Source organism: Urocitellus parryii, chromosome 5 (assembly GCF_045843805.1).
Source record: "Urocitellus parryii isolate mUroPar1 chromosome 5, mUroPar1.hap1, whole genome shotgun sequence".
In the NCBI taxonomy this organism is placed as follows: domain Eukaryota; kingdom Metazoa; phylum Chordata; class Mammalia; order Rodentia; family Sciuridae; genus Urocitellus; species Urocitellus parryii.
The window spans coordinates 54224191-54235139 of NC_135535.1; positions in this window are offsets into that span (position 1 = coordinate 54224191).

Sequence of the window (10949 nt, forward strand, 5' to 3'; positions counted from 1 at the left end):
TTCATTTCAAAAGGGATGCTCCTGGTCCTTGAGAAGGACATTCTTGGTTTGTAAAACTGGTTAAGAGGCTTTAAAAATTTACATCTCAAAGGGAAAGGGAACAATTTACAAGTTTGGGAGGTCAGAGGTGGAGAATTGTAAAAAAGCCAGTATGGAGTTTAAACAAGCCAGGGAAGGTGAAGGCCTCTTGGTTAAAGGTTGTTGGATTTGCTGTGATTCCTTCTTTTCTTGTTTGCAGAGTTTAATCTAAAACTCTACCACCTCTTTTCTCCCTCAAAGTTCTGACATAAGGATCTCTAAATATCACCCCCATCTATGCCCGAATTCACCAGATCCAATTCACTCAACAAATATCTCAGTGGCATTGTCCCAGACTGTTTGCAGCATTCTAAAGAACTTGACTTTAAGAAAGCAAGGCAATGTGCCTGTCAAGCCACTGTGGGGAAGGCAGGGTGAAGGAGACCTTAGAAGTGTTAGTGGGCTTCCTAAAGAGGCAGGAGGGAGTTTGAGCTTCCTTAAGGACTCAGTCTCCCAGTGCTCAGTCCTCTCCTGTACAGCACCCCCCCCTTAAGAAAAAACAAAACAAAACAAACAAACAAACAAAACCCACTTCTTATATAGCTGAAAATTATCTCACTCTAATTGGGCTATATTGCTCACTTCCCAAATCCAGGGTCTTGCTAAGTTGCTTAGGGCACAAGTTGCTGAGGCTGGCTTTGAACTTGAAGATCCTCCTGCCTCAGCCTCTTGAGCCTCGGGGATAACAGGCATGTGCCACCATGCCCAGTTTTTCATTTCTTCTCCTCTACCCTGATTTATCATCATCTTATTTTAAAAAGAAAAAAGAGTGTAGAACTCCTTTGGCTGCTGTTTCTTAAAACAAGCTCTTTGCTGTCCTCTGAGCTGACTATTATGATTAAGATAGGTTTTCTTCAAATAGAGCAATATTATGAATAAAAAGCAAAGAATGCTCAAGACCTAAGTAAGGAGAAAAATGGGTATGGTAATCTTAAATTCTATTACTTAAAAGTCCCATTTACTGGAAGATTTCAAATAAGTTATGAGTTGGAGTTCTATGAACACCGCAAATGGGAGTTTGTAGTCATTATATATGATGATCCAGTAGCAGTAACATTAAGTGCTTTGCATTTTAAAGGGAAAGGTGAATTCTGTCTCCCTGTATCCTTTTACTCTATTGGCGCTAATGAAGCTGCTGTCCCCAAATATTAGACACCCTGTAGATCCAGATCTTCAAGCTTTAATCAATGGTTCTTTTAACTGTGAGGAATTTGAGGATTTCCTGGTGGCAGAGGTTTAGAGCCAGCAGGGCCTTTGTCTCTTCCTCTTCAGTTCTGCTCAGATGTTTAACTACCATCTCCTTAGCAACCCTCTCATTTCCCCACTAATTAAACTTGTAACTTTCAAAGACAGAAATGCTCTGTCTTTCTGGGTGAGTTCCTATTAGACTTGTTCATCTAGCCAACATCAACTCAACTCCAGCTTTGTTCTAGGCAATGTTGGGTGTTCACTACCAATATTCTCTCAATATGTACAATACAGACAATAAAACATGGTTAGTCTCTATGAAAGGAGTCCTGATGGGCAGAGAGCTGGGGATGGTTCAGGGGTTAGTCTGAGAAAAGAGGATTGTGGAATATTTGAAGAATTGTTTGCACTGTAGGGTGGAGTTGCTTAGTAGTCTCTGATATAATCTGTATTTTATAACTTTTTATTTCGGGGGCAAATGTGAAATATTCTAATAAGGTCAGCGAGGTTTAAGTATTTGAGGATTCAAACTCAGCTTGCTGATAAGGGGTGCTGTTTAGGGTAAATGTCAGTCCGGCAGCCTAAAGCAACCACTATGTTGGGTGAGCATATCTCACACAGCACAGGCACTGCAGAAGTTTGCAGTTCTTTGGGGTTTTATTTTGTGATTTTCAGTAGCATAAATGATTTACCAGCTAGTTCTGAGGAGTTTGTCCAATTTTGCTGTCATTCAACTTATGATGTTCTGAACTCACCTCAGACACTAATGGATAGAAAATAGGCCAATAAGTTGAGTTGTAGCCCAACTACTACCTAGAAGTATGGGCACTGTTCTTGTTCATATGAAGGGTAAGTTTCCTTATGCTTACAGGTATTATCACCAATCAAGTGTTAATTTAAAAAAATCAAATCACACACTTAATAAAGTCATTTCTATTAAAATGGTTTTGGGTAGAGCTATTAGAAAGCAAAAGTCTGAGAAGTTTTAATATTGGGAATCAGATCACAGTCTGAAGTGTGAAAATGGTCATACTATTTTCTTTTAGGACCAACACAGGTGCTATTTATGTTGTAGCTATAAAGACTGGCATCGGAAGTTAATGTAATCAATGTCTGTGACTTACCAACTTTAGCAATAAAAGCCATATATTATATTAAAAGGGATCCTCTTCTCCCTGTCTCCCCATTAGCTTGAAAACAGAGAATGGGGATTAGTAAATGACATGGAGAGATAATGGCTCTGAGCTGGAGCACTTTAAATAGGCTTCCAATTTATCAAAGCTGACTTTTACCATCCTTGATAGAGAGGCAGCTTTGTGACACAGAATGAAGAGGAAATGCTCTGTCATAAGCATTCACTGAAGAAAACTGTGACCAAAGAAGGATTTTTTTTCCCTTAGGGAAATTCAGAACATTTCTGAGTAATAAATTGTCCCAGGAGGACTCAGAGGCAGCACATGACAGCAGCCGGCTGTTGTCCACCCCATGGAAGATTGTTACCTTCTGAGTCAGCTGTCACCTTCCAAGTGAGCAAGACACTTAGATTGCTGCATCTTTTCTTTCAGGCTTTATAACAAGACGTGGAAACAGAGACCTACTGTGCTTTCCTTGTCTGAGGGCTTCAAGCCACTGACATATTAATATACCATTAAAGCAATTCTCCAGGGGACTGTATCGTAAGGATAATAGAATGACTCTTCCATGTAAAGTCTGCCAAAGATGTGAAGATATTCCCTGGTCTGTGACAACAGGGCTATTTAATTATAAAGTCAAGTAATTGCACTTTTAAAAGTTTTAATTTCTATCAAACACAATTACTGCATTTAAAGGATCATTTGAGAGGTCTGCCTTCACCTTTCATTTATCCTCTTGCTTTCTTGCATTCACTTTCTAGTTTTGCACTGAAAAAGAACATCTGCCCTAAATTTTCTTGGATTATCTGTTTTGTTTTTTTTCTCTTTCCCCACCAAATCTCTCTGTTAGTCGTCCCAGGTTTGGTAAAAGGCATTGCTGCATACCCCTTTGCTTAGATGCCAAGCCTTGGCATCACGGGCTCTGCTCATTGCCTTGCTTCAAGCAGTCTATCCATTGGCACATTCTGCCAGTCCTTTTTCAAAACTCATTCTAAATTTAGCTGCTTTTGACTACCTTCACTAGTGCCATGTATCTAAGCCACCAAATTGCGTACCTATTATTGTGAATTGGCTTTTAATTTCCCTTTTCTATCATCATTTAGTATAGTGTCTTCAAAACTCAGGAGAGAGATCCATTTAAAATACAAATCAGATGTTGTTGCTTCTCTCAAAACACTCTGGTTATTTTCCATGGTATTTAAAATAAATTTGAAGTCTTTTTTTTCCTGTTGGTTAAAGCCCTCCATGAATATCTCTCTGTCCTTTTCTCCTTCCACTTCTGTTTTCCTCAGGTTTGAGAAACATCAACAAGTCCCTGCCCCAGGGAATTTATACTCTCTGCTCTTTCTGCCTGGAAGCCTGCCTTTCCTCCCTACCCAGATCCTTGCCTGGGTCATTTCTCATGGCCTTCGGATTTTGGTCAAATGTCACCTTTTAGGACATTTCATTTCTGCAGCAATTACCATATATAAATCCCCACGCTACCTACTCCCTCCTCCCTCTCTAAATTATTGTATTTTTCCTCACTTCAAACATCTCCACTTGTCAGTGTATTTGTTATCTCTTTCATTTTATTTGCAAAGTGGAGAAATTTTCTTTTTTGGTTACTCCTGAGGCATAATAGGAGAACTTAGCACGTAGGAGATACTCAAAGAAAATGAATGAATGCAACTTTTTCTACTGCGTTTTTATGTTTGGGGAATTGATTTTTCTTGATTAACTGATAAGATGTACCTTTCAAATTCCTTCTCCAAAATCACATTTAGAAAACAAACAAAAACCAAATAAACAGATCCATTGCTTCTGTTTTTTGAAAGGCTACATTCGAAATGTCTAGTAACAAAACCAAATCATCACATCATCTAACACAGCGAATTGTGGATAAACAATGCTTCACACAGCCCCTTATGTTTTGAGCAAACTTATTGAGCAGCTACATTGTTTATAGTTCCACTAAGATAACATTTTCGACTGTATCTATAATTCAGTTTTCCATTTTATTCAATAACATTAATTCCAGCACTCTAGCTGCTGCTTTTCCTTATTACTTCTCCAACATCTTATATTACTTCCTTCCATTGATATTTTCACTGTGGACAAACCCATTTGTTTCCTATTTCCTTTTGAGCTTCTGATTGTATCCTGTCTTGAATATTGGAATATTCTCATCTCTGTTTCTCCCACCACCATTTTGAAGTTCTATAGAGGTCATTGCAGTATCAATCTCCCTCATCCTTGTGTTCCTAGTGACGTGTGCAGTCTGTGACACATAGGAGGTTGCTCACAATTGAGTTTAGCCTCGTGGCCTGTACTAATATTCTTCTCTGTTTAGATCATATTTTCTTTCTGTCTGACTCCTTTCCACAGTAACTATTTAAGGTATTTCTCTTTCTGAAGTTACATGGAAAAAGTCAAAGCAACTGCACAAGAAAGTTAAAAAAAAAAAAGATTTGGAAAACTAATGCAGTATTAATCGTCCTCATAATTCTGATAGTGATCAGTTATTTTAGTTATAACCAACACAAAGAAATATTGTAACTATTACTCTTAATAGGCAATTTCAAAGTAAATTGAAAATATTAAAGAAAGAAAAGGGGCTTTTTTTCTCATATAATTGAACACAGTTTTTATTTCTAAATGAACATTTCTTAATAGCGTAAAAATAAATAGAAAAAAATGTAGGTATCTATGAAATACGTTTTGTTGAAAACAAAATTAAGAAACTGTTTGCGATTGCCTAAAACAATAACATGCATCTCCAAGATTTCTGGATTTAACTTTACAATCATAAATATCATAATATTACCCAAGAGAACTAGAATGTAAATCATAATATTTATCTAATTTTTCTTGAAAATATAATAATCAGTGTAAGCTTTTTCATAAGACTAAATTGGTCTGTTTTAGGATGTTTCTGTCAGAAACAATCAGGGTAAAGAGACTCAATATAGAAAATTCATCTTTGTTTTGCTGTTTATATTCTTTCATTTTAATTTGAGAACACTTTAGCAAAAGGGGATTTTTTTAAAACTGTTTTGGAAAAAAAGTTATAGTAGTTGCCCTAGTTTGTTTGTGTTATTATAACAAAATACCTGAGACTGAGTGATTTATAAATAAGAGGAATTTGTTTCTCAATTCTGGAGGCTGAGAAGGCAGGATCAGGGTGCTGGCAAGGTCAGTGTCTGGTCATAGCTGCTCTCTGCTTCCAGATGGTGCTTTGTTGACTGTCTCCCCTTTTAATAGATCCTTAATGTTGTTCTGCCCTCATGGTCCAGTCACCTCTCCATAATACTCACCTGGAACACTACTGCATTGAGGGTTACACTTCAATATCAATTTTGAAGGGGATACAGAGATTCAAGCCATAGCAATCACCATCTTTAAAACTTATTGCAAATCTTCTGGTGGAAATGATAAGTGAATTTGAGGTGATCAAGTTCAAACTTTAGCTTTGTTTTCCCCTAAGATATAAGAGGTTTGGGGTAGAACCACTTTATTCCTATAGTCTTGATAAAGAATAAATAAAAACATACACCTGCTGGGTGTGGTGGCACACACCTGTAATCCCAGTGGAGGTTGAGGGGCAGAAGGATGGTGAGTTCATGGCTAGCTTCAGCAACTTAGCAAGGCCCTAAGCAACCTAGAGAGAACTTGTATGTACATAAAATATTTAAAAAGGGGTTGGGGATGTGGCTCAGGGGTTAAATGCCCCTGGATTCAATCCCTAGTATCAAAACAAACAACAACAACAAAACCCCAAACAACAAACAACAATAACAACAAAGAAATCTTATACCTGGGGCTGCTTGGGGGGGAATCCATTATACTTACTAGGTTTTCAAAGCTTCAGGATACAGACACTTTCTGTTTCAACCTGAGAACAATCGTAAAGCTCTTTCTTGCTTCCTTTTTGTGACACTTTTTGACAAAGAGGATTCTTTTGTCGAAGATATAAATGAAGACTAACTGGAGAAAATGGGATCCATGTGGCTGCTCACTGTATGTTTATTACACTGTGTGTGCTAGCCATTATGTCATCTTATTATATTTAAGGTCAGGGCCAATTAATTTAGCCTTGTCTTTATACTGCTTTGTATGTTTGCTTGTATTGCATGATTTATCGTGCTCTCACTTCCACTCTGATATTACCTCCTCAGGATACATTAAAAATATATTGGTATTTGCTGTAGAATCTAGCATGGGGTTGAAAACAATGGGTGGTAATAATAGTAATAAAGGGTTAACTAAATGAATGAATTTATATATGAGAAAAAGAATTTATGAATTAATACATGAAGGAGAGGTAGAAGACCAGTGTAAATATAAATTTGAGTATCCCATAAGATGCATCACTGTCTCTCAATTTGTTCTTTTCTTCCTTTTTCTCTCCCCTCCCCCACTAACAAATAGAATAAATACATTATACTATTTTCTTGGCAGACTTAAAATTTGTGAAAGATACTATTCAAGGCCTGATTTTGTATCTTATGATGTTCATAATCATTTATTATTATTATTATTATAAAGATCAAGTTTATCTCCATAAGCAAATAATTCTAGGTCTGTCAATGAAAACATATAGAAGTTAGTGTAGTGTGTCATTCTAGTTGCAGAGAGAAAAATGATCTAAACTTAGAATGATTTAAAGATAAACATTTATGTCCACCCAAAAAGCTTTGTTCATTCTTCATTTCTTTTATGCTCCAGAGAAGCAGGAAGGGCCTATTACAGATTGCTAGGCTAGGGAGGGTTCCTGTCACCAAAATGAACTTGACACTAGGATTCAAGAGTTTGCTGCCTCTGAGAAAAAAACCAAAACTCTTTGTATTTGGATGATGATTACTTAAATTTGATGGTGTGGGTTCTTTGGATTGAACCTCCAAAGGAAAGAGCCCCAGCTTAGGAAAGAGAGTAAAGCAAGTTTGGAAAATAATTGCACATTGTGGTATTGAACAAGTTATATAAACTCTTGGACTCCTGTATCTTGACTGGCCAATGTTCAAGGATGGTGTGAGCATTGAGTGAGATTATGTATGTAAATCACAGAGCACAAGGGTTTTGGCTAAGGGTTTTAGCTTTTTAGTCCTTCTTTTCTATTCCACCCTGGAGGATATGGAAAAAAAAGTTTTGAAAAAGACAGTTGTGAATTTCCTTTGAAAAACCACACAATGTTCACCAATTTTACATACATTTTTGTGTGTGTGTGGAGTTAATGATCACTTGAAGTCAAAACTTTTATGAATTTGGTGGCTGAAAGAACAAACAAGGCTCCTCATCAGGAACAGCTTTGCATATTTATAGAGCCTGGGGTGGTTTGACAGTTATGACAGTTTAATGGTTGAAGGGTTTGACAGTTGGCATGGGGTGCTTTCTGATTGGTGGGTAAGGATCATGTGAGTCAGCAGGGCTAGTCTGATTGGTGGGTAAGGATCATGTGAGCCAGCAGGGCTAGTCTGATTGGTGGGTAAGGATCATGTGAGCCAGCAGGGCTCACCATTGGACAGCTCTTCTTGGGGGGATGGGGAAGTTAGTCTTTGGAGCCGGGGTGACTCCCAACAGTGGCAAAAATGGGGGCTTTAGGAATTCTATTGAGGGATGTATATAATTACATTACCTACATTTAAATTTGCATTTAAGATGGTATTTGCTCCAGATGAAGGCCAAATACATTTTGATATATTGTGAAATATATTGTAAAAGTTATTGATGTTGCTAAGAGAACATCAATGGGAGAATTGAGTAATCATGTCATTCGGTACCTTGCTCAATCCCACCAACTGCTAAACTTGTATTGCATATAAACAATGTGATTAGTGGCGTTATACTAAAGCTAATTCTTGTATATCAATTTGTAGTATTTCATAGCAGTACCTATAATAGTAAATATTAGATGACTAATTCTTATTTTCCAATTCTATTAATTGTCAAATTATAACAGTTTAATGTTAATTTGAGAAAGTTTGATGGTATATCAGATGACATTAATAATAATTTGAGAATGTGCTTGATGAACTTGATTTGTAAGGGGTAGTTTTATGAGTATCTGTCATAGCAAACAAAAGTTGGAATTTTCAATGCATTGTATCATGTTTTTGAAACAAAAAATATTTTCTGAGTTAATATTAAGTCAAAACTAAAAAATATATTATATATAAAAACTAGACCAAAATATCTTTTAACTATTAAGCCCCAACACTGGCAATTTAATTCCAGTGACACAATATTTCATCACAGTAAATAATTACAACTTTATTGGTTTTAGTTTTTGATGTTTAATATTTCAAATTATTTCAGTTTTATAATAGTTGCAATCTAAAAAGAGGATTTATATTTAGTTTTATGTTTGTAAAAATTCTGTCACTTAACAAAGAAATTATTTTCACATTCTCACATGAGAAGGTTTGGAGGAGAAATGGTTGGGCTACAACCTGAACCTAATCAATGCATTAATTCCTGATGGGATTAATTGGGTGGTAACTGGAGGCTGGTGGGATGTGGTTGGAGGAAGTGGTTCATTAAGACATTAAGTGGTTCATTAAGACATTAAGATATTTTGTTGGATCAAAGTGACTTATGCATTGCTCTGTTTTAGAAATACTGATTGGTGGGTAAGGATCAAATAATTAATAGCTAAATCAAATAATTAATAGCTAAAACAATGTAATACCTCCATCCCTTATAAAAATAGAAGGAGGGCGTGTTTTCAGTGAGGAAAATTTGCTAAGGTTTCCTGCATTCCTTTACCTGGAGATCTCTAAAAGAAATAGCCCCAATCCATTATCAGAACTTCTTCAAAGTATTTGTCCATGGAAGAAGAGACAAAATTAAAAAACCTGGTTGAATCTGCAAATGTAATTGAATCAGAAACACCAGGATTAACTTCTTAGTATTAAAAATCCAGTACTTTTAAAGATAAGCCCCAGTATCTTGACTTAATCAAATGTCACTTTGACAGCAGCAATGATGATCTTGTTGCCTAGGTTCCTTACCCAGCTTCGTGAGAGGAAAAGCAAGAGAGGATCAATGGAATGAAGTGTTAAAAGGGGAAATTATCGCTTGTCTTTGTAATTCCTGATCATCTTCACTTGTATTAATACATTTATTTTGGAGAATACAGGCTGTGGGAATTTAAACACTGTCACTCAGGAAGATCAATATCTTTGACTCAGATACATAATGCCTTAGATTTTTCTAAATCAAGCTAGACATATTAGCTGATTTATATTGAAACTACTAGCAAGTGACCAGGAGATACTGACAGTAAATTAAAAACTATCTTTATATAGTACAAGCAAGACAACTGTTTTAAAATCATGCCTTTTAACTATGGAGTTACAGAGATTAATGTTATGTTCCAGCTGCTTTCATTTTATGCAATGTTTCCATTTAGACAACTGGGAGAAGCAAATTGTGTGTGTGAGCCCAAGATGCTTGAGGGAGTGGGTAGGTTAAAATGTGATTAAAAGAAAATGAAAATTTGAGATTACCCACATAGGGTAGTGTTAAGTTTGGATGGGAGGTGTCCCCCTAGAAGCTCATGTGTGAGACAATGTAAGAAGGTTTGGAGGAGAAATGATTGGGCTACAACCTGAACCTAATCAGTGTATTAATCCCTGATGGGATTAATTGGGTGGTAACTGGAGGCCCATGGAGTATGGCTGGAGGAAGTAGTTCATTGGGGGTATGATTCTGGCGTAAATATTTTGTATCTGGAACCTGGAGTTCCTCTCTCTCTGCTTTCTGATCATTATGTTAACTGCTGCTCTCCACCACACTCTTCCTCCATGACGTTCTGCCCCAAGGAATGGAGCCTGTGGTTTGTGGATTGAGACCTCTGAAACTGTAAGCTCTTCCATAAACTTTTCCTACTATACAATTGTGCTCTTTGGGTCTTTTAGTAACAGCAGCAAAAAAGCTGACTAAAATAGGTTGCATTTCTGAGGCTCTTACATAAAGGCATAATGTAAATTTATATTAGTAAGTTATTAAACAATTAACCAAATGTTACCATTTGTGATGTGAAGTCCTACCTTTCTGTTAATGTATTTCAGCTAGCCCTTAGAAAACAAAATCTATTCTACATAGCTATAGCTATTTAATTATTTCTTAATGTCTTACAAAGTTAATCAAAGTTTAATTACATAAATACTTTTATATTTCATTCAATTTCAGAAGTTTTGAATTTTTTTTAACATTTTGATTTTTAAAATTCTCTCTGTTTGAAGAGGGTAAATGTTTCCTGCTATAAAATTTCAGGCCCCTAGCTGTCTTTCATCATCTAGCCTTTCTTTACTTTTCCAGATTCAGTTATTTAATAATAATGATTTATTTTCCATCTGGGCTGGTTGTGGTTGTAGGCTTTGGAGACACAATAGCGTGTAAGAAAGAAAAGATTCTTGTTCATGTTTATATTCTAGGATGGTGGGATCAGAAAACAAATAAACAAACAAACATATAAAAGAAATAAAAATGATTCACAAAATGCCAGACACGGAGTAGCTTTACAAAGAAAATAACAGTGGTTTCTGTAAGAAAGTACATGGGGGTATG